The sequence below is a fragment of the Lepisma saccharinum genome, chromosome 19 (genome assembly GCF_977018435.1).
Source record: "Lepisma saccharinum chromosome 19, izLepSacc3.1, whole genome shotgun sequence".
In the NCBI taxonomy this organism is placed as follows: Eukaryota; Metazoa; Arthropoda; class Insecta; order Zygentoma; family Lepismatidae; genus Lepisma; species Lepisma saccharinum.
The window spans coordinates 42,761,255-42,785,074 of record NC_139247.1 but is presented as its reverse complement, the minus strand read 5'-3'; the positions used below and the strand labels follow the sequence as shown (position 1 = coordinate 42,785,074).

Below are 23,820 nucleotides of genomic sequence, written 5' to 3'. Positions count from 1 at the left end.
ATATTCTCGCCTGAAAGAATGGATGAATTAGTGATTATTGAAATCGTGAGAGCATGAGAACAATCTTATTTATTGCCAAGAACCAGAATGTATCTATTCCAAGTGTATTTTAATTAGAATAATTTCGACATAAGGCTCCAACAATCTCCAACAATCCTCATTGGTATACCACAGTTCAACAGTAATTCTGAATAATATATTGTTTGCTCAACAAAAATACAATAAAATAGTATTTTTTCATCTTTAAGTAAAAGATGTGGATTTTATTGCCTCTGTATTTACATATAAAATATATTAACTTAGTTATAATTATATGGTTGATTGATTTAGTTTATTTTACTACGCTTTTCTGCCATTTTTGTCTAATTGCAAAGATGAGAACGAGTGATAAATGATGCAACTTATGAAGGATCACATACAAAGCATACCCATGCCGGGAGTCGAACCAGAGACTCCTAGCGTCGTAACGCGCTGTTCTAACCACTTAAACACGGAGACCAGCAGTGATAATTGAAGACTAAAATTGGTAAACGCTGTAAGTGCCACAATAACAAACACCGTTTTCCACGTTAAACTGTGAAATGTGCCATGCTTTATAATGTGGTAATTGTGAAATGTGGCTGGAAGCCCTCTAAGTAGTTCAAAGGGCGTGTAAAGAAGTCACTATTGTGCACGTTCATACGGGCTGATGTACGGAACGATGCTATTTCCCAACACTTTCGCTTTTGGCACTTACAACGTTTACCACTTTTAGTCCTCAATTATATATATTAACTTAATGCTAAGTTGTTGGTGGTCATCTGTGATGAAATTAATGCATTTCATGTTCTGAACTATGTTTTACAAGATATAACTAATCTAGAATAAAGTAATTGTAATAGTAACTAAATTTGATACGTTTCTCAAGTGATTAAATTTGAATTACTTTTGAAAAGTAACTTTCCACACACTGTCCATATCTTAGATAAGATACTCAGATAAGAATTGTGAAAGAAGTTTTCTAAGATACAATACGGTAATAATTACCATTAGAATAAAATTCAAATCATTCAAAGATCATTGCATGAAGGGACTACTAAAACTATATATTCGGGATATACGTATAAATTCACATTAACATTTTTCTTTCAATGTAACTTCACTCTCCTTCTTGCCCATCCTGCAACATTATGTGGTTCATAGATGCGTATGCTTCTTGCTGTCTTGAAATCATCATTCCATTCAGAAAGCAATGAATATCCTAAGATTTTGGGCAAATACCCTTCAAAATTGGAACTAGAAAAAAATTAAAGGAATGTGTGCTATAACTTGACAGACAAAACAAACAAGTTATACCATTCCCATTATTTTCAGTTTCTCAAATATACCGTTCCCAATTGCTGACTACTTGCAACCTGATATTAAGAAGTCTTGCAACATCATTTCTTGAGTATATTTTGGACTCTTGATATTTTGTAAACCATCACCATCCAACCATGTATGTGCAAATTGTGTACAGTTCAAACAATCCACACAGACGATTTTTATTCCATAGAAGCATATCCACAAACTTCCACGGTATTGGGTTGCCATTGTTAGTCAAATCTGTTGACCTTTTTACAAATTTCAAGGTATTCTTAGAAGACACATCAAATAGATTCTCAAATGTTCATCTGCAAAGGAGCAAATAAAAATATTGTTAATATGGTGTATGAGACTATGAACTTAACAAAGATGAAAAAAATAATTTGCATTACATTGTTACAACCACAGACAAGTTGAGTTAATAATAAAATGAAAACAACTTAGAGATGTTGTGTAAGTGGATGTGAATATAATTGATATATAGGTTTGATTCACGGTATCAGCTCACTTCAGTGACTCAGATCTATCTTTACAGTGCATGTTAAATATGACCATAGGCGTGCGCAGACCCTCTGATTAGGGGGGGGGGGGCAAAAGCCTTGAAAGTTTAGTCGGGAAAGAAAAACTTCACTTTATTTCACTGTTTTAGTTATATTGCATTGATGGGTATATGTGTGTGTGTGTGTGTATATATATGACATATTATTTATATACATTACATAATCAATTCATCCGCCCCATAACAAACCAATAGCAAAAATGTTATAAATTGTCTCTGAAATATGCGCGCTCCTTTTCCTCGAAACCAAGCTGTTACAGGAGCTACTGTCTGAAGTACTTAATTGTTCTTAAACTGTCTCTGGTAATTTACAATGCACTACAGAAAACAAATTGCGAGCGAAGCGAGCAAGAAAATTTCACGATCCAAATTTTTGCAAAGTGAAAACTGTATTGATGTAATACAGCGCAAAAAAAATCACGGGACGCCATGGCGTTCTCTTTTACAATTTTTCTCATTCAGATTGTTCAGCGTCCAGGGACAACTCCCCCCCGGCCCCTAGCTATGACTATGAACTTGACAAGACTGTAAGAAAAGCAGATATTGCGAGCGAACCGAGCAAGAAAATTTTACGAAATGTATTTTTGTATGTACATAAAATTTGAAGTCGAGGGGGCAATTGCCCCTCTGTGCCACCCTACAAGTGCTCCTGGCCGTCTGGAAAAAATGATGACAGAAAGACGTGACAACTAATTCCATTTTGAGTATCCTATTGTCCTGCTACTCTTAATTTCTGCTAGTTTTACTTTCTCTTACTTCAATGTTTGCCCTCCTAGAATTGATTTCCGTCCAAGGTTGTGATAAGGCAATGCCCCTCTGTCCCCTTGTGGTTGCGCCACTGCAACCCCTTCCCCGTAGTTGCTTTGAATTTTCATCGGCTTGAAATACTTCATTTTCTCCAATAATATCGTTTAATAAGTCATAAGATTCCTCTACACTAAATTTCTAGTTGAAAGTATAATAATGTAGGGGCATGGATTACCACACCTCCCTCTTCGGAAACGAATATCAACCTAAAAGTATATATTTCACACGTATAATTTGATTTCAGTCATAGTAATTTACATTTATTATTATGTAATGGAGGGACGCAAGTATGCGATAATTTCAAATTCAAGTGGTGTTTTTGAGGGGGCAGCACTATTATCGGGGTAATATACCCCACGGAAAAATATCTTGCTTGTCCCTATGTAGAAAAAATCTGCGAACGTCCGTGAGACCCCCTTGCCCCCCCCCCCTCCCGTGCGCACGCCTATGAATATGACTTGGACTTCAGTAGGTTATTGAATCAAATATTAGTAACATAATCTGAACAAATTATGATTTCTCTGGAAAAATCAATCAATCTTACCCACAAATAAATGATTGGCCTTGTACTTGTAAAATAAGTGAACTTCTAATCTTTACTAATCTATACTAATTTGTAAATTCTCAGTAAACACGCAAACTATTGTTTGGTAGACTGTTAGGACTTTACTCTTTTAGCTGTTAGGGTGTACTTTTACACTTTAAATACATAAAGCTTGAACTTATTGGAAATGCTGCACTACCATTACAAGGCGTTCAAAATTATGAAAGAACGAGAAAACAGAAGTGTTTTATACAGCTTACGAAACCGGTTTTCTGGTCTGATTCTGTGAAAGAAGCTAACAGAACGTTGTCCAGAACTTTCACAAAATTCGGGGATCTCACATTAAATCTATTTCAATCCAACCTAACAACTTAACATACTTATTGCATTTAACATTTGCGAGCTTTATGAACTGTGTTCAAGTTTCAAAAACATAAAAGAGAAAAATCTTGTTCAAAACAGGTCAGAAACGACTCGTTCCAACCTTGTACAAGGGCAAAGTGAAACTATAATGAACGACTGATTTGTAATACGAATACCGATGTACGTACACTTGAATGGCACCAGTGAAATACGAAAATAATCTCACATGAACGAAAGTAGAGCATTTTGTGTAATATCGATTTAATGCCAGAATATAATCTATATCAAGGTATTTCATGCTCTAGTAATAATCACAAAACTGTAATATCTGCATTATGCCTAATTTAATATAGCTAACATTCTCTTCTGATTTTACAATTGCAAAGAATTATGAACTTCGTTTGTAAGGAAAAATGCGTGCTGCGTTGTAAAGATAGAAACGTTGAAGCGATATTCTCACAGAAATTATATCGGAAGGTATTTTTTCAATATATAAATAAATCATACATTCTGCATCACTCTTGCATTTTGCAAACGTTTTGCTTTTGATGGATTAAGCAACAAGCATTTAAATATAAGACTTACCTTTCAGTTTTTTCTGATGTTTCCTTCTTCCATCATGTACTGGATTCGTTATTCTCTGGTAACTTAGTTTAACTTTCACCATTTCGACGCACTTGTATTGATCATATCGTTAGAAAACACGGCGTGAAATATCGGCAACAGTGTTGGCTAAAATCTGCACCATGGAGTATATTGCGACGAAACGCCACTTCAAAACTTTTAATGATAAGCACTACTCTCTGAAGGTACGAAATATTTTCATTTTTTCACATAGTATTTCAGATGCTTGCGGGAAGAACATGTGATCTTTGTTTCACCACGAAATCTTCTATACTAGTCATGAAAGAAAAAAAATGCACCGGTATTGACAAAACTACCACTTCAGCACCATCTGTACGCAGAAGTTTGAACATGACGGAGACCTTTTATTTTCTGTTATTTACTTGCTTGTCCCTATCGCAACAAAATTATAAGGTTCACATGTTCTAGTGAATAAAACAATCTTTTATATCGCAAAATTTCTTCCTTACCGAATCTATATTAGTTGTACGCTCATCCATTGAAATTTGGGCCTATTCTTTAACATGGCTTTAGAACCCCCTTATGCTATGAGTCAGTGATGTGCCGTAGACTATAAGTTTACGTCTACATGCGTTGTCTACACGTAATCTACGCGTAGATTACATAGAGTTGTAGTTTACATAGACTACGTAGACAATCCAAAGTGCACTAAAATTAATTTTCAAGGCTTTCTTGAAAGGAAAGTGACATTTTCAACTATATTGGTTCCTAACGAAATGAATATATCCCTATTTACAACAAAATTTCTCTTCTCTTCTATTACCAACTATAGAAGAAGATAGATAGTATGCAAAAAACAACAACAGATGGCAGTCGTGTAGCAAGAATGGTTTGTTCCCCATAAAACACTAGAATATTTCCTATATTAGGTTTCTTTTAGGTGAGAAATTGTTCGAATTTGGAAGAAATAGTATAAAAAGTTCACCTTACACATCAGCAACTGATACGCAGTATAATTTTTTTCTAATTCCACTGCGCCCTTTGCTAAGTTATCAACTTTCGCCATGTTGTTTACATAGATTACGTAATCTACGTGTATAAAATATTCTACGTGTAGAATGTAGACTATCGTTGTTTACGCGTAGACGCACATCACTGCTATGAGTACAGTTGGCCGTGAAGTTACCAGGCATTTGTGTTCCCGTCTGCGACAGCGCAATATACAGGAATTTTTCACCAGAAAATGATCTGCGAGTACTTTTCTTAAAAGTTTACCGTAGTACTGTAGTAGTGTTTTCTATGATGACATACATAACACGTATTGTAAATGGTTAATGTGTAGAAAGAACTGTATTGCAACAATAACATTTGAGTCACCGGTTAGCACTAATTTTTTTAACACGAACTCTTGATTTTTCGGTCCCTTGGGATTCGTGTTAACGAGGGTTTACTGTACTTGAGTGTCATTCTGTTCCTTTATGAATCTCATATTACTAATACATGTCATTTTCAACGTCGCCATTCGCAGTGGTAGCAGCATCGTCGCATTGTAATCAAGCGGTCTCAGGTTCGATACACGGTGGAGGCACATAGTAGTTCGGATTCCACTCTAAACTTTAGGCCCATTCTCGATAACATATCTGTGTATAAATAGGACTTAAAACAAAAAAGTTTAAAAAACCTAAACATCGCCATTAAAAAAGTAAAAACAGGCGTCAGATAACCGAAATCCAAACACGAAATGCAAACTTTCTTGTAGCAGGAATACCATTTTCGAGTCCTGGGCAAGATATGGTAATTTTTAAATCCTTCATCATTTATCCTCGTCGCGACTATCACAGAAAACGAAACAAATTTGTAGCTTCACTGAGTCGAGCTGCTTTATAAAGACTACAACTCACAGAGACGCTTTTAGTACCCAACTTCCACAGCAGATGGCAGTGTTTTTAAGTTTTACAACAGCACCCCTATCGGTAACGCTAGAAACTACGTACATGAGTCTGTATCTTTGCATGAATTGCACTATTTATATTCAACAAATGTCGACCATCGGCAGGTTCAGGTAATATTTGACGTGCCCTCAGTTTTTATAATATTTAATAGTCTTTTGTACTACATTACGTCATTGAGATATTTCTTATTTTCAATTCTGGGCGGTCCCGGGTTCGATACCCGGTGGAGGCACAAGTGGTTCGGATCCCACTTTAAACTGTAGGTCCAGTCCCGATTAGCCTTACTGTGCATAAAGTGAACTTAAAACACCAAATCAATCAATTCTGGGTAACAGTTCGTTATATCGGAGACACATTTAAATCGGATATTTTGTGTTTCGCATGGTTCGTACTTACCAATTGTGTATTGCGGAACATAGTTCAAGGTGCCATTATGCTTTTTACACGAAAACAAACACAATTTTTCACATACAGAGTGATTTTTTAATTTCTTTCTTCGATTCAAGAACACACAATATGGCGGACACATCTTGACTCATGTTGTGGATATGCAGTTTTTCAATCTTCTTCACCGAAAAATACAAACTATCGTGTTCGTCACCGGTGGAAATTATACATTATGCACGGTAGCTGACGATAGCCCGGGTAGCTAACGGATAGCCCCACGAACCATTCACGGATAGCCCCACGAACCATTCACGGATAGCTCCAAGAACCATTATGCACGGTAGCTGACTGATAGCCCCAAGGACCACTTCCATAAGGTTAGGTTAGGTTTGGTTGGGTTAGGCAAGCATAGTACAAAAAAAATGGAGTTTGAAACACTGACAGTGGGTTACGTCATCGAACGCGCGGAGCATGCAGTTCACGTACGGGAAGCATGTCAATTGTGCGTCGGTGGGATATTTCTCTTGAAAAATATATGATTTGCCGGTCAAATAGATTCCACGATGAAAAAAATACCTCCACCAACGTTGGAATGCTTGGAGAAACACATTTCCGTAAGTATTTTCTTCTATAAAAATGAAGAAATATGTCTCCGATATAACGAACTGTTACCCAATTCTGTTTGCTTGGTACAGTCAAGATTCATGTGAACCTTTTATTGGTGTTTTATATTATATTTGGTACTTTCTATGTTATGTTATTTAATGTCGCTTTTCTGCTACTTTTGGCTAATTGCGATGATGAGGGTGAGTGTTGATATAGTGAAATTCATAAAGGGACACTCACAAAGAACACCCATGTCCAGGCAGGGATTCGAACCTGGGACTCTGGCGTTGTAGTGTGCTGTCCTAACCACTCTGCCACGAAGGTCGGCTGTTCATATTTGCCATCCAGCATGAAGTTTGTTATAGAGGATCTATATGATTACCCTAATTAAAGAGCCTCGATATGACTAATTTTGTTCATTTTACTTCGCTTTTCTGTCACTTTTGGCTAATCGCGAAGACGATGATGATGAGTGGTGATATTGAAGAAGGGACACCCACAAATAACACCCATGCTCCAGCCTGGATTCGAACACGATATAAGAAGCCTCGAGAATCTTGTCGACTTCCCCCCAGAGGTAGCGAAGGGTTAAATTCTCATTGTATTAATTATAATACGGTGGAGTTCAGGGTCAAGGGAGCCGTGTCCCCCCACCGCGAACTATGAAATCTGAACCTATAAAATCCTACCAAAATAACATTGTCGATCTTTCAGATTTTGAACGAATTTCGATTTTGTCCTTGCACAAATTAATGGATTGTTTGTGGAGAGGGACATATTCCAGAAGTCTGCTGTCTGCAATATTTTCTAATTTTAGTTTTATAACCACTGATGCAAGGGTAAGAGGCGGCCCATTTCTTTTTTATCCATGTCCCGACCTTTTTTTTCCGAACTACAGTGGTGATGCGAAAATGTTCCGCTTTTCTTCTCTTCTTTTGGTTAACATGCTCTTTGTTATAAGAATCTCTGCTAACATTTGTCTCCATTTAGTTTCAATTTTATTGGCTGCCATGTGTCTATGGAATACAAATATTTTTCTAACTGATAGTATTTATTTCTTTGTATACTTTAGCATTATCGTCATGTAGTAGTATTGATTGATTGATTGATTTGTTGTTTTAAGTTCACTTTATGCACAGTAAGGCTAATCGGGACTGGACCTACAGTTTAAAGTGGAATCCGAACCTGGGCATCGAATCCGGGATCCCTTTATTACAAGGCGACGACATCATGTAGTAGGAGATTGCTATTTGTAACAACAGCATGCGCCATATAATTTATTGTTGTCCTACCCTCCATTATAGCGTAGTAGTAACATTGTCGTCTTATATTCAAGAGATCCCAGGTTCGATATTCGGTGTGGGCACATAGTAGTTCGGATCCATTATAGGCCAAGTCCCGATTTGCATATATGTGCATAGAATGAACTTGAAACGAAAAGTAACTCATAAAAACTCAAAAGTGGTCAATTGCGGAACACCACTCTTCTTGTTTATGAATTGATTGATTTGATTTATTTTACTTCGCTTTTCTGTCACTTTTGGCTAATCTCGAAGATGAGGATGAGTGATGACATGATAAAATTGATGAATAGACACTCACAAACAACCATGTCCAAGCCAGGATTCGAACCCGGGACCCCTGGCATCGTGGCGTGTTGTGATAACCTCTCCACCAAGGAGGTTTGCGTATTATTAATGTCACACACACACACACACTCACTCAGGAGCGTATAGTCTAGGCTATCTGCGAAGCCTGAAGCCTAGAGAGTAAAATAGAGAAGAAACATCTATTAGAAACTGTGAATAGGCCTGATTTCAATGCAGGGGCGGCGCCAGGGGGATCGAGGGGGTGCTTGCGTACCCCTTAATTTTCTTCCGCAACCCCTTCAGCACCCCTTACGTTCAACTGAAAACACTAACCCTTAGAGTGTCATATTATGTCATGTCATATTGAGCGCCGAATGTTAGGTACTGAAGTAAGACCGTTATTATTGTATGCAACAGGCAAGCACTGAAAGAGGTGCCGGCCGATGCGATATAGATACTTTCCTGTACTGGCGGAAGCCTCTCTAAAAATCAGCGGCCGTTTCTTTCTTTCGTCAGCATTGTTGTTATGAATTTTTCTTCTTTTGTTTCTTCAAGTGGTCTGTTTGTGGTTTTCGATAATTGCCTATAGCTTAATGTGAGTTATGTTTTTTTTTCATTGTTGATAAACGACTTTATTTTCCACCTACTTGTTCTTCCTCACACTGGAGCAAAAATTGCAGCTGCTTTCAAGGTATCACCAAGTCGTGCTAGGAAAATTATTTAATGCAAGTTGTAACGTGAAGAGTAGTTTTCTTGTTAATACGTTCTATGTATTTGTTCCTCGTAAAATGTATGGTAAACGAACCATTTCAGGATTTTTCAAAAACTGTTAGGAAGAGGCCCAATGTTCACGAATAAATTTTACAGTTAGTTGTTGGGTCTGGGATAGTGCGGCAGAAGGGATTTTAACGAAGGCGTTGCTGTGATCTTCGCGTTTTGTCCTGAAGTGGCAGGCGGAAGATACATATTATGTACTTACTATGTACCATAGGCGTGCGCAGACACTCTGATTAGGGAAAGGGGGGTGGGGGAAGTCTTGATGAAAGTTCAGTTGGTAAGAAACCTCATTTCATATAACTATTTTATTGTACCGATGGGTATGAAATAGGAGCATGTGTGTGTGACCCACGAAGCGGAATAGTACTTCAATTTCAGAGGAAATAATGAACTCCTCCACCCTTAGTTCCTTTGAACTTTTATCAGATTGCTTCACTTTCTTTAAGAGCAAAATATCGTTTAATAACGACGATAAGATTTCTCTACACAAAATTTCTAGGAGAAAGCATAATAATATACTGGCTGTAAGGGGGCAAGGACCGCCACACCATTTATTTAGAAAACGATTGATTGATTGAATTGGTGTTTTAAGTCCACTTTATGCACAGTAAGGTTAATCGGGACTGGAACTACAGTTTAAAGTGGGACCGGAACCACTATGTGCTTCCACCGGGTATCGAATCTCGGACCCCTTGATTACAAGACGACTTTAGAAAACGAATGTCAACGTACGCTCATTCAATATATAACCGGAAATATGTTGTAAACGGAAATATGTTAAAAGCACCAAAAGAACTACAGTACTATGTTTCAACATAGACCCCTTCCCCAGTTCAATGCACCTACACCAGCGCTTGATAAGGGCACTGATTCCACAGGAAAAAAAAATATTTTGGACGCGTGCGTAACCACTCATCCACCGCTGACTGGACTTCTCGTCATTCTGTAACCTCGATCCACTTAGTGCAACTTTCAGTGGGCCAAAGGTGTGGAAATCAGAAGGCGAGAGATCGGGCTAACATGGAGGGTGGGGTAAGGACTAAAAATTTAGGCCCTCGATGGTAGATAATGTAACTTTGGCAGTGTGTGGTCTCGCATTGTCATGGAACAAAAGCACACCAGTGGATACCAGACCACGTCCTCTCTACAGTGTGGCTGGTTTCAGTTTCTCGCGCAAAAGGTTGGAGTAGATGGTACTGTTTACATTATGACCTCTGGGCATGTAATGTTCAAGAATTGGCCCCTTGTGGTCCCAAAACAAAGTTAACATGACCTTTCGGCACTCCGTTAAGCACGCAGTGACACGCACGACCTGGACGCGGAGAATCCTCAACACTGGTTATGCCCTGTTTGAACTTCTCAGCCCACCCATACACTTCTGATCGACTAATACAGTTGTCACCGTACTGAACTGTCATGCGGCGATGAATTTCTATTGGTTTCACGCATTCACTTTTAAAAAATCTCACGATTCTTCGATGCTCCAGCTTGGAGCACTCCTGTAAAGGTGCCGCCATCTTATGTAACTGTTTCCCAGCGTCCCGTGCACGAGGCAGGCGTGCCAGCCCCAGCTATGAATAGCTTACAGATGCCTTCACAAAATAACAAACATATAACAATCACGGTCGTATTTTAGATTTTTTATACTCTTTTTCCGGTTATTTATTGAATGCACCTTGTAAAAGTACATATTTCTCACGTGTAATTTAATTTCAGTCACAGTAATTTACATTAATTATTATAATGGAAATGCAGGAAAACAATAATTACAAATTCAAGTGGTGTTTTATTATGGAGCATCACTATTATCGGGGTAATATGCCTCGGTTACGGAGGTCCATGATTAGGAGGGGATTGCCCCTCTTTTCCTTCGTGAACACGCCCATTCCATGTACTAAGTATTTTTTACCTCCATTGGTTACATTGAAAAGGTTCAAAAATTGTATTTTTAAATGCAAGGGTAATTTCATTTTGTATTTCACTACATAGTTCAATAAGACTGCAACGTGTATCTGAATGTTTACACTGTACGACCATTTATTTGGAGTGTAAGACTTAATACATATCATCATGGACGTCTAGGGGGAAGGCAAGGGGGGAACAAGCTCCCCCCGTTTTGGCACCTTGCTCCCCCAGTTTTGAAAGGTTGCATGCGTGTCTCATGTTTTCTTTATTTTCAGCATCGCACCCCCTAAAATTCTTTCCGCACCCCCTCAGCACCCCTAGATGATTAATCCTGGTGCAGCCGCTGTTTCAATGGAAGATAATGGCGATTCTGATGTTGGCAACCTAATTCTTAGAAGTTTGCAACCTGGCTGCTGTTGGGATGACAACGTAGCTTCCCTAAAGAAGTCAAAGCGAGGAAAATGTGTGTGTCTAACCACTTATACTGGTGGTTTATGAGAGTCTAGTCTTCTCTCTTCCTCCATAGTCATATATGTATATATACAGCGTGAGCACAAAAACACTCCCTTGTTTTGAAAGGGTAAATACCAAAAGTAGTATTCTACAGAAATGTTCACAGTAGTTGTAAAAACTCATAAAGTTTTCGTGGTGTTCATTGGAATTACAAATGCTCAATGTGCGCGCCACCTGTTACGCGGGAAACATCGAGACGATAATCCAGCTCCAACCACACCTTCTCAAGCGTATCCGGTGTGATGAAGTTGACAGCTGTACTGATGCGTTCCTGAAGATGATTCAAGGTTGTGGGTAGTGGAGGTACATAGACCTGGTCCTTCACGAACCCCCAAAGGAAAAAGTCACAAACTGTTATGTCCGGTGATCGTGGGGTCCACTTGCATAGATTTTGATCATTGGGTCCAGCTCGTCCTATCCAACGGTGTGGGAGGTTGTCATTCAGAAAGCTGCGTACAGATTGATGCCAGTGTGGGGGCGCTCCATCTTGTTGTAGAATGTAGTCACCTCTCTCTGCAGCAAGTTGAGGAATTAACCAGTCACGTAGCATTGTTAAGTAGCTTTCACCTGTGATTGTTGGCCCCTGAAAGAAGAACGGACCGTACACTCGACGCTCTGACACTGCACAAAAAACATTCACCTTGGGTGAGTCACGTTCCACCCCAAGAGTGGCATGCGGATGCTCGCTTCCCCAGAACCTAACACTATGCCTGTTCACTTTTCCACTCAAGTGGAAGGTCCCTCATCACTAAAAATGATCTTTGTCAGAAAGGTTTCATCGTCCTCCATTAAAGTGTGGATAGTCTCGCAAAACTCACGTCGCTTTACCTTGTCTTGTGGATATAACTTTTGAACCAATTGCAGCCGATACGAGTGAAAACGCAAACGCTTCCGTAAAATCTTGCTTACGGTAGTTTGTGGCACCTGCAACTGCCTGCTGGCTTGACGTGTTGATTTTCTGGGATTGCGTACAAAGGCTTCTCGCACACGCTCCACAATTTCCTCAGAGATGGACGGTCGGCCAGAATGTTCTTTTCTTTGATCACAAATGCATCCTCTCTCAACAAATGTTTTATGCCACTGCAGAATGGATTTGTGTGTAGGTGGATCAACATTAAACTTCTGTTTAAATGCACGCTGCACTCTCACAACACTGCTTTCTTTGGCAAGTTCTAACACTCACCAGCTTCTTTGCTGCGGAGTGAACGCCATTTTCGATGTTACTGCCCTCTAGCTACCGAATTCACAACTAGCGATTCTGAAAAGAAATATATTAAAATATTTTGAGTTAACTGAGCTTTGGATATCAATTTTATCAAAATATTCAAGTAACTATTAATTTTATGACATCTTGAAACCAGGGAGTGTTTTTGTGCTCACGCTGTATAAACAAAAACACACACACAGGGATACACAAAACAAAATAATTCGGGCGCTAACCCCCCTTCTGTTTTTTGCAAATACGGGCTACGGTAGCCATGAATCCAACAAAGATAATGCTACACATTTTGAAACGTAACCTCAAAACATTAAATTTATTAATTAATATAAGATTGAATTAGAAGTAATTAATGATTGAACCGAAGTGGCCTTCCTAAAAAGAAGATCAACAGATTACAGCATAAATAACTATGCAATAATTTCTAATATATGGGCGACTGTGTCACATCGCTGCAGATATTAAAATTCGGCTAGTAACAGTGCAACAATTTCTAATGACATGTTTTATTCTGATTTAATAACATACATGATACAGAAAACACGAACATTAAAAAGCACATACTGCATACTCTATTTTTAATGAGGAGGGGTAATGGACGCGAAATATTTTTTTTAAAAAAATTAGAACTGAATTTGAAAATTCAGACGCTCTGTATTTTTCTACCCCTCTAAGTAGTGTAATTGGCCCTATTATAAACGCGAGAAAGTACGAACCCCCCTCAAGCAGATTTGGCTACACTTAAAACAGGCTCAACATGCCCATATGAGCTTTTTGCTCAAGTGTGGAATCTTGTCTAATTCAAGATTTTTGTAAAAATGCCCTCGGGAATTTCCTGAGAAAGTACGAACCCCCCTCAAGCAGATTTGGCTACACTTAAAACAGGCACTTCTGTGAGATTGTTGTCCATAAACTTGTCAAAAATATGCCCCTCTTGATATTTTTTTTGCCCACACCTAAAACTACGCAAACGTATTAACACACACCCACACCCACCCACACCCACCCACACCCACCCACACATATTTACTTCCGGTTCACTTCCGGTCCACTTCCGGTCCACTTCCGGTCCACTTCCGGTCCACTTCCGGTTTAAGTTCAATTGGACACCAGGCTCATCTTGCATATCTAGTACTAAGACAATGCAATATGCAGAGACCCTCTAGAATTGCTCCGTGACTCTCTCATTTCTTACGTCATAAACATATGATTTTTCCCCTATGAGAATAACACTACATATGGTGTCATCTGGTAATGCCTCGTGGAATTCACAGATAATTTTAATGTTTGTCCTGTCATTAACCACAACCTGTTTCCTTTTTGAAGTGTTGATTACAAACATGGGTCTCTGTGTTTTGAATTCATCTGGTGTGTAATACATATCAGTACTGCCAGTAGTGACACGCTTGAAAGCCGAAAATGCCTCATATAATTTAAGGAAATCATCCTTGGACATGTCTAAATTATAATTTTCTCTAGGGAATACCTCATTTCTGCCATTTTTAAGATATATGTTCTTGATGTTGCAGCTATCAAATTTACTCGAATTTTTTTCCTGATTGTTGTGTCTCCCAGTCTGAAACAGTACCACCACAAAATCAGGCATGTCGTATTGTATGCTGGAGAATGAGTTTGTGGCATCAAATTCATAATAGGTACCAGATGCGGGCTTCTGTACAGATTGATATGTATAAAATTGCAGAGGAATCTGTGGATTTTTTATTATATCAGCTTTGTATTTAAGAGCGTAACTGGCCTCATATTCAACAACTGGGATTCTTAACTCCATAGTCTGAATAATGCATTTTCCTGCATCAGGTAAGGTATTAGGCAGAGCTTCCCCTGTAGAGTTTAATGTGCTGTACCTCATCAAAGCATTATTATCATTGGCAGCTCTTCTAAATGTAATTCTTAACCCACCCTTCCACATAATATCTTTGTAATCCGAGAAGAATCCTGGCAACAGGCGCATGGGGAACAGCACTGTATGGTTTTTAGATAATATCTTATCACCAGCCTCAAATCCACCTATTTTGTAGTAAGAAGCCTCGGTTTTGGATAATTTTAATGTGGCCAAAGCTGTGGAGGTAATGCCGGGATAATCCACTCTGTTTATAACAACGCCATGTTTTCTGATCTCAATTTCAGAGAACAGATGGGGCACAAAATTGTCCACCAATCTTATATTTGAATTTGCCGGGTAATCTGTACCATCCAGCTTTACAACATCAAATTTGATGTATAGATCTGCTCTGTGGGGGTGTATAAAGCCATCCCCTACATCAAGATCAACCTCAATCTCTGTGTTGGGTTGATTTAAATTTGCAAATGTCCTCCTGTTTGGAGGGAATGATTGTAGCTCATAACTCTCAATATTTTCCATTGTATGTATTTTTATTTAAATGTTAATCTCTATGATAGCAGTTGTTGTGGCTCCAGCAAAATCAACTAATTCTTCTTTTTCATTAGTGACCATCAATTCAATATAATCTATTCTATTATGGCACACAGGAAAATATAATGTTGGGGATGGATTGTAGATGATTGGCTCCATGAATTCGGAATTAGGTTTGAATGTTGCAATGATGCCAGTTTGTTTGTGAGTGCCTATGCCATTTGATTTGGTGATCATACCCTCGGCCACATTACAGTGAATATTCAGAGTCTCTATGGCTAAGAATTTAGGTATATTCATAGCAGTGTGTTTGATGGCCGCTTCAAGTTTTGTGTTGTTCTCAAATCCTAACAGCTCTCCTATAGTACCCAGATCCACTGTTTCTGTAGCAGATACAATCTCTACTCTGTGAGTGACAGAATTTTGACTTAACACTACACCTCTGGGTAATTGAGCATTTAGAGTGGATAGATTATATTGCCCTGGAGTGATGACAATTTTTTGATCCCCAACTGCAATTGTGTTGTTGTGGTGTGTAATATTAGGGATCAGGTACATGCCGTAAAATGCTCTGAGAGCTATTGTTTTGGGATACACTATGTCATCATGCAATTTGAGTTTCAATATTGAATTTTGGCTGGTGAGATGGAATACCCCCATGATGTTTCAAATACCACAAGGCCTTTTGAAAATTTTCAATTGATGGTTTATTTATTTGAGACATATATCTAAGAACAGATAAACACAAATGTCCGCAATTAACATCTTTAAAGTTTTGAACACGGGCATTATTGTAATAAAGATTAGCTGATTTTAGATATTGTACTAAATTTTCAGGTGGAACACCTCCAAATGAATCAAACACAAATGCCTCATTGTTTAAATATTTAAGATAACAGATCCAGTGAGTGCCCTGATTTTTGTACTCATCCAAATTAACAATGCCACACTCTTTGTTGAGTGGTTGTTCTGGTAAAGAATCAGACATATACACACCTCTAAAATGTTTGATGCCCAGTGGCTTGATTAAAGCTTCAATATCTTGGTTTGTAAGCGGCTCTTGTTTTTTTGAAACTTATTCATGGCTCTCTTAACACCTTTGCCTTTTTTCTCCATGGCCAGGTTATGGCGCTTCTGCTCATCTAATTCTGCCCTATTTTTCTTGGCATCTATTACTGTTTTTGCTATGGCAGCTGATCCCCCAGCCAAGCTCCCAACAGCCCCGAGAGCAGCTAAGATGGCAGGGATAGTAAATATGAAACCCCCTACATGTGATTTTTTTCTTGATTGCTGTAATTTTTTTAATTGGGGGGTACTAAGCAACAATTTCATACCATGGCCCTTTGCAAGACAAGAGCTTTTTTTCTTGCGCTGCTTTTTGGTCAAAAGACTATCAATAGTTTTAAGAGATTTGAGACCTGCATAAGGTATTTGATACATAACACCCTTGGCCTTCATTGTAGGTTTATTATATACATATTCACAGCCCCCACCCCAGTTTTTGTTTGGTGTTCATAGCTATGGTAGTTCCCAATGCTGCTATTCTCTCACTCAAAGAAGCATCTTTGCTTACAAATCTACCAAATGCAGCCTCTTCTAATTTCTTGTCTGCAACATGTCTCTTGTCAAGATCAGAATGTGTGTTGTATGCTATGTCATGGTCTCTACAAGCAGCATCTAGGGGATTTACACCAGGATCACCTCTGTTTAATCTATGATCCAATTTTGTGCCTGGACCACAATACTGATAGCCTGGAATATGTAGTTCAAATGGCAACTTGTTTATAATGTCATTCACCAGGCCCCGACCCTCAGAAATATTCCAAAATTTGGGGGGTAGAGTATTAATAATTTTTATGAGATATCCAATCCCCTTAGGGTCATTCACTATAAAATTAGACAATTTTGTGCTTATCATGTCCATAATTCCAACCTTTTCATTGTAAAAATTGTGGTTCCCAGCATTTTCCTCCCCAGCTATCACCAATAACCTATCTACAAGTTTCCTGACATCATCAACCCAGACAAATTCTTTAGGCAGGGTGTTGTATTGTTTGATTCCACTACCAGTCTTGATCTGTGACCATATGGGCTTGATTAAATTATTGTATTTTGCCCCACTGCTCGACTTAACCCTTTTTTGTGTGGGATCATTGTTCTGGTATAGAGCATCTGATTTTATTAATATTTCTTTGTAATCCTCATAATCTTGCTCTGTATAGCTGCCAGGCCTTTTCCTAGTCATCAGTTCCCACAACCCAGGTGTTCCGGTGTACTTAACAAAAGCACCTTTTTCTCCGAGACGAGATTCTGAATATACAATTATATCATCTCCCATAAATGTTACTCTGAAATTGCCAATTCTATGTATGATGCTGCCATCAAGCTCTGTGTCAGCATATAAACCAAACACCTCATCTTTGTTGTCTTTAGGTGTGGTTAAATATTTTTGAGCAAGAAGACCCAATTCAATAGGATCCTGAGTAGCTTCAATTCTTCTAGGAGCAACAGGACTAGGTGTATGAATACTGGAAAGTGGGGTGAATGGATAATCTAATATGTTCCTTGCAGCTACAGGTACGAGCTCTGTGATCAAATCTTGATTTTGCTCTGTAACAGTTTTGATATTCTTACCTAAATTATTAATAGCATCAATTACAGGCTGTTCTGTTTGTTTGTGTTTTTCATAAATTCCCCGGTTCTCTGATTTCCATCCCTTAAATCTTTTTACAAGATAATCTCTTAACTTAAGATCGTCAATGATTGGTCGTTTCATGGTTGTTTATATACGTCTCAACGTCTAGAAAATCGTTGATTTTACTTCTGTATTTGCCGCTACTGGGTGTTCTTGTCATATCAATTGTGACAAACCCATAACTGTCCTGGTTCCAGCACCTACTGCAAAACTTGGAAAAATCATTGTAACTCAAGTCCCCACCTACATATTCATCATGTATGTGTTTGAGGTTGGTATGATCTTGATGAAACACACATATAAAATTGCTGTTGTCTCGGATCAGCTGCTTCGGAATTTTAGAAAAAGTCTGTGCCAGGTAGAAGCAATCAATGTTTTTGTGCCGCCCCTGTGTAAAGAAATTTCTAACCTTGTTTTGATTATCCAGTATAATGTCATCAAACACAACAACAGAATTATCGAGACATTCATGAAGTGGCTTAACATCTGATTCAAAAGTGGCTATATCCAATCCATCATATAGCTTCATCAGCTGCTGATATTTTAATTGTTCCAAGCTCTTAGAGAAGACATACAAGTGCCTGTTTTTCCAGTCTAACCAGTTGGGTGCCAATAAAAAATTATCAACCATTAGTGTAGTTTTACCACAAGCAGATGGCCCAACGATAAGACACCTAATATTATCAGGCAGCAAGTTGCCATTTCTCTTATTCTGCTGTTCAGGTTCTGGCAGCCTTTTTATAACATCCCAGGTGCTCATATTATTATTTTGTTTGCATCGATCCAGCTGTTTTCCGGATGACCTAGCCATTTGACAAATAACATGTTGCCTTTTCTGCGGATGATTTTTTCTATGAGATATGTGTCAGGCTGTTTAGTTTTGCTGAGTTCTTGTTCATAGAATCTGCCTTTGAGAATTTCTCCTCGGTGATCTTTTATTATATATGTGTTAAGGGTCCCAGGTTTAACTTGAACTACTGTAAATAATTCGGTGCTCCAGTTTCTTGTAAAGCCTCTTTTGAATAAGTGCTTATATTTGCTGATTCTTACTTGATCACCCGCCCTGTATTTGGCCCTTCTTGTTGTTGGCTGGTATCTAGGATAATAAACAGTCCTGATCAAATTTTGCTCATCAGATGAAGTTACTTCAGAGGGTTTCATGTTGATTGTGGAATGGACAGAGTTGTTATATTTATGTAGAAGTTCTGGAAGAATATTAATCCATTTATAATTACCTTGGAGTGTAAATTGTTTATACATAAGATTTTTTAGGGTTCTGTTGAATCTCTCTACAATTGAGGCTTTGAGATCACTGTAACTCGAGTAATGTTTTATTGCCTGGCTTTTAATAAATTGTTGAAACACTGAATTATAAAATTCTTTGCCATTATCTGTTTGCAAATAGCGCGGGGATCTTCCTGAATGATAGATGATTGTCCTGAGGGCTTCTGTAACACATTTTCCAGTCTTGGATTTGAGTGGCAGAGCCCAGGCAAATTTTGAAAATGTGTCTATGACAGTGAGTAGATACTTGTAGCCCTTGTTGATTTTGTCTAAGTTTTTCAACTGCCCACTTGACAACTCAATCAAGTCGCTCTGCCATAAATCATCTATGCCCTTTGTGACTACTGGGAGTCTCTTAAAATTATGTCTGGCCTGTCTGTGTAGTTCATCAACTATAATTTCTCTAGACATAATATGAAAACAAGAATATTGCAACTATGGGGTGTTCAGCAGCTGATACTGCAGGATTTTCTAAATATAATTTGTCTCCTATTTGTATTTTAAATTCCAGAGAGCCATCATCTTCAACATAGGCTGTTTCTAATGTATTGGGGTCTGTAAAATCCTCTAACTCTACACTGGTGATTTTCACTTTGTTCTCAGCATTTGTTATTGATAAGGTAGGGTAGTGGTGTGCCTGTGGTTGAAGCCAATATTTGATCTTGATTGGTCTCAATGTGCCCCCAACAAAAAATTGGTAATAAAATTGTGCAGGGGACAGCATATATATTTTGCCACCTGGTGTAAATGGTGAATCATATTCTTTGTTGGGGATGCTGTACAATTCAAGAATTACTGTATGTTTAGGATTCTCGATTATGCCTGTTATTTCCTTTTCTGCTGTAAGCAATCTGCTTGTTACAGATTCAAGGTGCTCATTGATGGTCCTAACAACATCATCGTGGCCTGGCTTGATTTTTATGTCTACAACAAGTTTCTTGTATTGTTGCACAATCTCTTGAAGCTGGGTGGCAAAAACAGACAGAGCATTTGCTTGATTGGATTCCATGGTCCCTAGCTGTTGCTTGATATTGGCTACAATTTGCTGTAAATTTTCAACAACTGCCAATTTTGAATTTTGAGCAGTAAGATCATGAACTTGTCTTCTGATATCCTCAAACAGGGCATGCAGTTCATTAATATGTTGATTGGTTGGTAGAGTGGCCACTGTCTGAGTGAGTTGTTTGATCTCTGCTTGGATATTCTTGATATCTTCTGATTTCAATATGCGATTCACAGCTCTCTTAATATTTTTAAGTTCCTGTGATGTGGGAAGATTAGATACTGTATTTTGCAAAGATTCAAGTGCCAATTTCACATTGTTTAATTCAGAAGCATCAGCCACATTTTGCATAGCATCTTGGAGCAGGGCTATATCTGCCTGAGTGGGTGTTGATTGTTGTAAAATTTCAAGTTTTGTTTGAATATCATCGATCAAATGATGAAAATGAGATAGTTCAGATTCAGTGTTGAGGTTTTCAAGCTTTGTGATTTGTTGCTGGACACTGACAAGAGTATCTACAATCCCGGGCAGGCGAGATTCTTGTACATTTGCCAAATCACTTTGCACTGCTGCTATTGTACCCTCAAGATGGGTTATGGTACTTTGAATTTTTCCAAAATCTTCATATGTTTCAAGTTGCAGCTTAATGTTGGCAACACTCCGAGTTATTGCACTCAAAGCATCAGAAGATGGCAAGTTGTTCATAAAATTTTCAAGTGTCTCAATTTTTTCTTTAACCTCGGCTATGGCATTGTGCAGAGGATCCAGATTAGGTATTTGGAGTGATTGAATCTGTTCCTTTAGAGTGGAAATGACTAGATCAAAATCTTCTTGTGATTTTATGCTTTTGACAATTGTTTGGAGCTGTGTCTGGACATTATTTATTTGCTCTTCCAATTGCTGTTTCAATTGCTCGGAGTTGGTGGCATGGGTCTTAAATTTGGCTTGAAGAGCTGCTACAGCTTCTTCTAAACTTTGAAAATTATCTAATGTTGCCAGATCAGTATATTTCTGAAGCAGCAATTTGAGTTCAGAATCAATTTTAAGAAGAGGGTCCATGCATTGTGATTGTAAATTAGTAATTTCTAATTGAAGACTGGCATTGAGTGTGGTTTGTAAAGCTTGTAAATCACTTCTTAATTTCTTGACTCTGACATCAAGCATCAGAATCTCATCACTGTGATCTTCATGCCTTGTATGGCCAAATATATCATTAGGCATTTTTGTTTTAATGGTTATTTATTATAGAGTATCTGATTCTTAATTCTATAAAAAAGGATATAAGCTTGTCATATGACCCAGGGACCTCAATATATAAGCAGTCACCAGCAGAAACAGTATATACAGTGCCAGAAATCATGTTTGAGTGCTTAATTCTATAAATATTTCTCCCTACTGAAATCTTGACATCACCCTCAGGGGTTGTAATAAATTGCAATTGCCCACCTACAGGTAATTGGTAATGATTTAAATTATTGTTAAATATGTACAATATTTTACCTGTCTCATCATCAACATCTGTAAGTATGCTGTTCAGATGAATAATTAACAAGCCACTCAGTTTAGACAGCATATCAGGAGAGGGTTGTGGTGTCGGCAGGTCCATAATAGTCTGTTTTTTGAACCCAAATAAGTTCATGGGCATGTTTATTTATTTCAAATCATGCTCTGTAATTGGACATTGTTTACCACTTATCAAGTCACAATGACCCCATGGTATAGTATGTATGCCACATGATAAAATGCATCTCTTATCATCATGTGGGTCCAGAGCCACTTTTGTTACAATATTTGAAGTCAACAAGTGATCCTCACTCTGAATTCTATTTTCTGATGTTCTGATTGAATTCTGGGATTTGAGGCAATTTTTATAATCTTCAAATTCAAGATCTTTGTCAACAGCTACTCTGCCAATGCCCTTAGCCTTTTTGGCAACAGTGCCACTACATGTCTCAAAAGTGTACATCTTGGCACTTAACCCAGCAAATTTCACAATAACATCACCAAGTGTCTCATCTTTTAACTTGCCGGGCACCTTTTTGTTGTGGTGTTGAATCCTTGTATGTTCACTGGTATCAAAATATTCAAGCAATGCAGGCTGTGACATATCTTGATAAACATCTTCTGTTTGAATATCAAGAATAAAACTATCCGTGTCCATGTACAATAATTTTACACGATCACCATAAAAAGGTTTCAGCACATCATAATATAATGTTAACATATGTAATTTGGACAATTCCAATATCGCAGCCCCTACATAAATAGGTTTATCAAACTTGATCTTTGTTTTCTTCATGTTGAAAAGTGCCATGTGCTCATCATAAATTCTTCTATAATTGAAGTTGGGCTTTGCAACCAATTTTTTGCTCAGGCTGGGGTCAGTAATTATTTTAACATCGGTATGTTTTCTGACATTTTCAATTGTTTTGCCATAGACAGAATTCACCATCAATTTAAACAAGCTCTTATCAAATTGGCTCTTTGCAGATGTTCGAAGCTCCGTATTTGTATCAATGTATGGTTTCAACCATTCTGAGTGCCTGAACCTTAAGACTTTGCCAACTTTGGTCACTTGAACACCATGTTTCATCAGGAACTGGAGGTTTTTGTAATATATGACATAATCCTGTTTTGGCTCCAGGGTCATCATGAGCTTCTTCTGTTTAGAGCCAGGTGAGCACTGAACCTCGGGAATTGGGGGCAGATCAGAAAATTTCTTGTGTAAATTATCTGGAATTATCAGATCAACCTCTAAGAAGAGGCCATAGTTACTGTCATCAAAATCCTGAAGATTCTCAATATTGAAATTTTCAACCCACTCAAGCTCTGCATATGGCAGTTTTTGCATCATGGCATGACCATAGAGGCTGTTTGCATCCACATACAGTATATAATTTGATGGCCGTGCTGGATCATAATCAGGAATATGCTTGTTATTTGCTCTGGCATATCTCTGGGAACATTGCACCATCCCTCCTCTTATACATTGCTCCATAAACAGATACGTATCTTGATCGTGGATCAGATCCAATTGCTTTTTGGTGTTGAAAAACATTGCGGCCCATGCTAGGCCCGGGGCACTGTAAAAATACACTGGGTCCAGTTTATAATTTTGCATGGAAGATTTTCTGAATGCCTGTATTATATCAGCTAAGAGGGTGACATCAAGTTTCAAATATGCCATGTGATAATCACCAAATGTCTTGCATTTTAAATTGTTCCACATCAACTGGGCATGGTGATAATCTTCATCAGTGATTCCAGATCCTCTGATTTTGCTGTAAAACTCT

General features: G+C 38.2%; 2 protein-coding genes across 2 annotated transcripts in view; both read left to right on the top strand.

Moving 5' to 3' along the window:
- The window catches only part of LOC146002839 (potassium channel subfamily K member 18), a 183,878-nt gene that overhangs the window by 100,044 nt on the left and 60,014 nt on the right, over positions 1-23,820 (top strand). The gene's annotated exons all lie outside the window — the stretch shown is intronic.
- Positions 16,536-23,820, top strand: part of LOC146002841 (CDK2-associated and cullin domain-containing protein 1-like) — a 190,038-nt gene continuing 182,753 nt past the window's right edge. Inside the window, exon 1 of the mRNA XM_083140817.1 lies at positions 16,536-16,594. The gene's annotated coding sequence lies outside the window, so the exon portion shown is untranslated. The remainder of the gene's footprint in view (positions 16,595-23,820) is intronic.